This window comes from Mustela lutreola, chromosome 9, assembly GCF_030435805.1.
Source record: "Mustela lutreola isolate mMusLut2 chromosome 9, mMusLut2.pri, whole genome shotgun sequence".
NCBI lineage: Eukaryota > Metazoa > Chordata > Mammalia > Carnivora > Mustelidae > Mustela > Mustela lutreola.
This window is the reverse complement of record NC_081298.1, coordinates 57,830,458-57,836,734: the sequence shown is the minus strand read 5'-3', so window position 1 is coordinate 57,836,734 and position 6,277 is coordinate 57,830,458. Positions and strand designations below refer to the sequence as shown.

At 43.4% G+C, this 6,277-nt stretch overlaps 1 pseudogene; it reads left to right on the top strand.

The window, feature by feature from the left end:
• The first annotated feature begins 3,116 nt into the window (after positions 1 to 3,116).
• LOC131808365 (WD40 repeat-containing protein SMU1-like) lies at positions 3,117 to 4,365 on the top strand (annotated as a pseudogene).
• The last annotated feature ends 1,912 nt before the right edge of the window (positions 4,366 to 6,277 follow it).

The window sequence follows — 6,277 nt, the reverse complement described above, 5'->3', positions numbered from 1 at the left end:
ACAGACAAGGGGGGCCAGGGCAAAAGTGGACCATATCTTTAAATCTGGACCATACCCTAAATGTGGGTGGAAATGGGGACATATGTTTATAAGAATAAATTCATTTCTCATCGCTAGGGTCAGAACTTGTAAATGTCGATGAAAAATTTATATTATAATGCAAATAGTTTAGCAAATTATCTAAAGAAAGCCAGCCGGCTTCTGTGAGAAAACCAGCTTGTTGTTGCGTACATGTTATCCTGATTGCATAATCACTGTGGCTTTGGTGTGGCGCCATGACATGATACAGTTTCTGTGGGCTCCGGGGAATTGCACAGCAGGATTGCATACAGATCCCTTACGTAGAGAAATGGCTCAGAATGAAAGAGAGGATGTGGGGGGGAACATCGGGTGGGTGGGAGGGACTAATGTAGGCATCTGGGAGGGAACTTTGGGGAGACATGTGTTAGAGAGGGGAGACAGGCCAGGAATAAGGAACCCCAGCAGGAGGATCTCACTCTTTTCCTGATAGCTCATTCAGAATGGTAGGACTTAGGACTTCCAGAAAGAAAATCATCCTTTTAAGATATTTTATTTTTATTTCTTGATTTTTTTTCCTAATTTCCCCTTGTTCTTCCTTTTGAGAAGCTTTCACAGGTCATTACTATTTCTGCCAAGAGGAATCAGGGAACTTTTGGATTCCCTCTTGGCTGACGTGTTGAGGATACAAGCACTATCCCTACTCAACTCCTACCAGGGGCTAAAGGGAGGCTGGAAGTGAGCTCAGGGGCCAGAAATATTGGGCACAGGGTGGCACTTGTCATTCAGCTTTCTTTTCCTGATCAGAGAGTCTCCTTCCACTGGCAAGCCTGGAGGTTTAAGGGTTTTATTTTGTGAAGCAAGATCATAATCCATTGACCATAATAACCAATGGTAGATAATATATTTCCCTTGTTAAAAAAATAATCAAAAGCAATCAAAATAACAACTAGTATTTATTAAGCAATTTATTAAATAATGCCAGACTCTGTGCCACGCCTTTTACATATTTTAACTTATGATATATTCTGCTAACACCTCCTGATTCGTGTAAGAATTTGCAGGTCGCAGAGGTTAAAGAAATCCCCCATGACCCCTCAGATAGGAGGTGAGGGAATCAGAATTAGCCTTGGGAGTAGTCACTGGATGCACCACCATATTTGCCATAAGGATGGGCAGTGGGAGTCAGCTCACTTATTCTTGTCAGTTTTTAAACCAGTGGCTTTACCAGACCCCTGTATTCTTATGGGGGACAGGGGTCATCTTATGCCACTCCCTGACCCCAGGGAAACCCCCAAGTGTCACTGTAGGATCATGTTCTGCCTTACTTGCTCTGGGTCTGGCTCTTGAATAAGCTCCCTTAAAGGTCATACTTGACATCTGACAGCTACTGTTCAGAACTGCTTTTGACCAAACCTCAGACATCCTGTTTCTTTTTCTTTTCGGTGAGCATACCCAAACCAACTCAGGCTACACCTACCGATGGCTCTGACTTAAAGGGCAACAGTAGCCAGGTTGCTGAATTCCTAGAGTGTTGCTAAGGGTCCTCTCCATAATTTTAGGGGCCTAGTACTCCCTTATTAGAATAGACAGGTAAGGGCTACCTACAGAAATTCCCGTGTAAGTCTAAACCTCCCTACCCTAATAAATTTCAATGTGGCTAAAATCTATCTCAGGTAGTACACAGGTAATGAGTAAGAATATAGTTTATCTCCCTTACTCTCTTGCTAGCATGAGCTGGCACCCTGGGAGTAAAGAGGCCAGTTGCAATGGATTTTCACCTCCTACCTAGAGTCACTAAGCAGCCCCCACTGATGCAGACACAGGGTGCCAGTGGGACTGAGTTTACATCTTTTCTATGAAGAAAGCAGAGTAAAATTAAAACTATGTGCTTCCAGAGTCTTTGCTTATAGAATACTTAAGAACCCACCTGACTGACACATTGAGAGCAGGTTCCCCTGTCCTGGGTACAATATACTTCCAAGTCTGGGAGCAGATGCTCCCTGGTGATGATGACAGTGTGAAAGGATTGCTGCTCAGAGCCTCATTCAAGGCAGGCCCTGGCCAGTGTGGGCATGTACCCTGATTTTAATCATGAACGGCTACAGTTAAGCGATTTTTTTTTTAAGATTTTATTTATTTACTTGACAGAGAGACAGAGAGAGAGCACAAGTAGGCAAATTAGCAGGCAGAAGCAGTCTCTCCGCTGAGCAGGGATCCCAATGTAGGGCTCGATCCCAGGACTCTGGAACCATGACCTGAACTGAAGGCAAGTGCTTAACTGACGGAGCCACCCAGACACCCTAGCAGTTAAAGGATTTTTTTAAAAGATAGGTCTGTAGAGATAGGTAGGGACAGCCAGAGAGTGAAGAGGCTGTGATCCAGCTGTTTTCCCTGAACAACAAAGCTCAACACCACCCTTTGTCCAAGGCAGAAAAACTTACCTTGGATCAGTGTCCAGAATGAGAGAAAACAGTAAGGTCCCTTTACTGGTACAAGAAAATTTTATGACAACCTTCATGGCTATAGCAACTAAGAGAAAAAAGGCACTGATTTTCTGTAGCAGTAGTAATAGGGCATTCCAGCTCTAATGTTCTTGCTGGCTTGTCAAAAATAAGCTTACCTCCCTGGACAGTGTTTCGGAATGCTAGAGAGACCTGACACCTCAGCTGGAGACCAAATGAGGACAAGATATGTGGGACACGACTTTAGCTTGAGGACCACATGGGGAGAAGCTCGGGCCTGATGCACCAATCACAGCCACCTATTGGGGCAGGTAACAGGGAAGAAACTCTTTAAACCAAATAAAACATGGCACCCTGTGGATACAGAAGGTGGAAGACATTGCATGATTGCCTAGCAGACCCTGTTTTTCAAAGTGTGGCCCTTGGACCAGTAGAAAACTTGGGAAACTGTCAGAGTGGAGAATGTCAGACCCCATCCCAAACCTAATAAAATACAAGGTGACCCTTATGCACATAAAAGTCTAAGCAACATCATTCTAGTCCAGTAGTTTTTGAACTGGACTGCACATTAGAATGTTCAAAAATCCTGGTCTTGAAGAGTGGAGTGAATTCTGTGCCCATGAAGGTAACACTATGTCGATGGAACCCAAGTCCTCAGATGTGATCCATCTTCTCATGCAGTATCTGAAGGAGAACAATTGACTTCAGGCATTAACTACCTTATAGGAAGAGACCACTGTGTTTCTGAATACTGTGGACAGCACTGAGAGTGGCTGGCATTAACAGTAGCCATTGGTATAGTGTTTTCAGGCTATCCAGTCTCTGAAATTGCCAGACAAAATCTTCATTGACTTCTATGAATGGGTTGTTCTGGAATGGATACAGCTGCGTGAACTGGGAGCTGCCAGGTCACTCCTGAGACAGGATCGTGTTAAAACAAACACAGCCAGAGTAGTATGCCATTTGGAGAACCTCTTGGCCAGGTCTTATTTTGATTCTCATGAGAAATATCCAGATAGAAGTAGTCAAGAGCAGCCATTGCCCGGGCCCTAGCTGGGGAAGTCAGTGTAGGGTATCCATCCCATCTCACGGCATTCCTGGGACAGGCACTGAAGGGGCAGCTACACCAGGGACTACTTGCTCCTGGTATGAACACAAATTTGTCCAGAGGAAAAGCAGCTGTCAAAGGTGTGGAAGAAGAAGTTTCCTACACAACTGAAAAGGCATGTGAAGTCTGGTCAGAAATCACATGTGGAGCGTGCTCAATTTTCCCCAAACGGTATTTGGTCACTGGTTCTGTTGTTGGATTCACTGAAGTCTGGAAATTTACTACTGGAAAAATCAGGAAAGATCTCAAGTAACAGACCGAGGATAACTTTATGATGAGGTGATGCTGTCCTCTGCATGTATTTCAGCAGCGAAGCCAAAGTGCTACCAGGTGGGTCCCAAGAAGGAGAGATAACAGGAAGGAAGATTTAGCGTGAACAGTGTTTAAGGAGGTTTGTAAGGGCCCACAGATAAGGTGTCCCCTGTCTGAGCTGTTCTAAGGAGAGCTGTCAGATCCTTAGTGCTTTTTTAGATCAGATAATTAAAATTCATGGTTTAAAATTTGGGAAAACCCAAAAGGAATTTCATGACCATTCTTCCTTCATCAATGAAGCAACATTTAGACAAGATAGACATTATATTTGGGGGGCATCCACAGATAGCTCTGTGAGGATTGGGAATATGAAAACCATAGAATGTTCAAATGTCTTTAAATCCCTGGGCAGGACTGTAAGGACAAATACCACTGTCAACAGTGTATCCTGCTTCCTAAAAATCAGAGCACTTCTTGCTGTCCCGCAGATCAAGTACAGTGGTCACCATGATCAGGTCATGATCTCGGCATCCTGGGTTTGAACCTGCCTCCAGGATCTGTGCTTTGCAGGGTGTCTGCTTGAGCTTCTCTCCTTCTGCTTCTGCCCCTCCTTTCGGGCCTTGTGTGCTTTTCCTTTCTCCAAAATAAATAAATAAATATTGAAAGAAAAAAAAAAAACTCACTAGAGAGCATGTCCTTGAATGAAAACCTATTCATGCATTGCTTTGGAGGGGGCTACATTTTCTAAGCAATTGTCTGAATAAGGCACAAGAATAATTTTGGGACAATTCATGTTCAAGTAGCAGTTACCTTTTTTTTTTATTTCTTTAAGGTATTTGTTTATCTGTTTCTAAGTGGGGCAGTCACTCAATGTTTCCAGTGGACTTCTACCCAGACAGTGAAATACTGCTATTTCTAGAAAAAAAAATAAATTGTACTCCTCGATTATTGGAAATGGTGATTAAAACATACCTCCTAGGATACCTGGGTGACTCAGTCAGTTGAGCGTCTGCCTTCAGCTCAGAGGGTCATGATCCCAGAGTCCTGGGATCAAGTCCCTGCCTCGGGCTCCTAGCTCAGCAGGGAGCCTGCTTCTCTCCCTCTGCTTCATGGTCCCTCTGCTATGTATTCTTTCTCTCTCTGGCAAATAAATAAAATTTTAAAAAATACTTCCTGCACTAAATCTTATAAGAAGGAACTATCCCACATTCAGTAGCTCTTTGCTGTTCCTTTGCTTTTAGGTGTTAATAAATTTTATATCTTTAAAAAAAAAAAATCCCAGGGTGCCTGAGTGGCTCAGTGGGTAAAGCCACTGCCTTGGGCTCAGGTCATGATCTCAGGGTCCTGGGATCGTCTCTCGAATCAGGCTCTCTGCTCAGCAGGGAGCTTGCTTCCCTCTCTTTCTCTGCCTGCCTCTCAGTCTACTTGTGGTCTCTCTCTGTAAAATAAATAAATAAAATCTTAAAAAAAAAATCCTGATCTTGAACCTCTTCACCAGAGATTCTGATTAATTGATCTGGGATACCAAATGAGCCCTGGGATTTTTCAAAAACACCTCATCAGACTCTAAGTTGAAAAATTTTTGAGAGCCCCATTCTATCCAGAGAGATGGTCCTCTCTACAAGAAGATCCAGCAAGAAAGAGCAAGCTGGAAGGGTGGAGGCGTTATTTGTAGACCCAACAGACAGGCAAGTGGGCAATGATAATCACAGACCCCAGAAGGAAGAGTTAGGGCCCCAGGCACAGAACAGAAGCTCAGAAACACACAGCAGTTTCAAGTAGTGAGTAGCTGTTCGAGACAGTCACATGGTATATCCAAACTGTGTAAATTGGAGGACGTGTCAAGGAACAGGGCAGAACCTTAGTAACCAAGATGGTGGCAGGGGTCTGAGAAAAATTACAGTCAGTTCTGTTGTAACTCAGGTTTTGAAAACACAAGTTTATTCCAATGTGATGATACATCAGGGAACCCAGCACAAGACAAGTTTTGTTTTTACTTATATAAAAACTGCCCCCAGCTGAAAGGAGACACAATGGAAGACACACAATGAATACATATACACGCCTCAGATGCCCTCTGCTCACCATGTGCCCACATTATGTTACAATTTTCCATCTCATCTCGTATCACCCTTATTCTACCCCATCATTCTCCTGTTCCTACTCACAAAACCACACTCCCATCTACCTTGGCCTGGGACTTTTTCAAGGCCTAATGCCATATTTATTGTGGTTTATATGTTTTTCTTGACCACTGAACATGTACAAAATGGCTCTACTATTTTTATTAGAGTCCTACTTTTTCCCCCTACCCTTTTAAGATGACGGTTCTGAGTGTTGTTTCCCTAATCCCATTATTCCCATAAATCCTGTGGAATTTCTTGTGCCGTTATGCATAGAAATGTTGTTTTTTGAAGGGCATACATTTTATTAG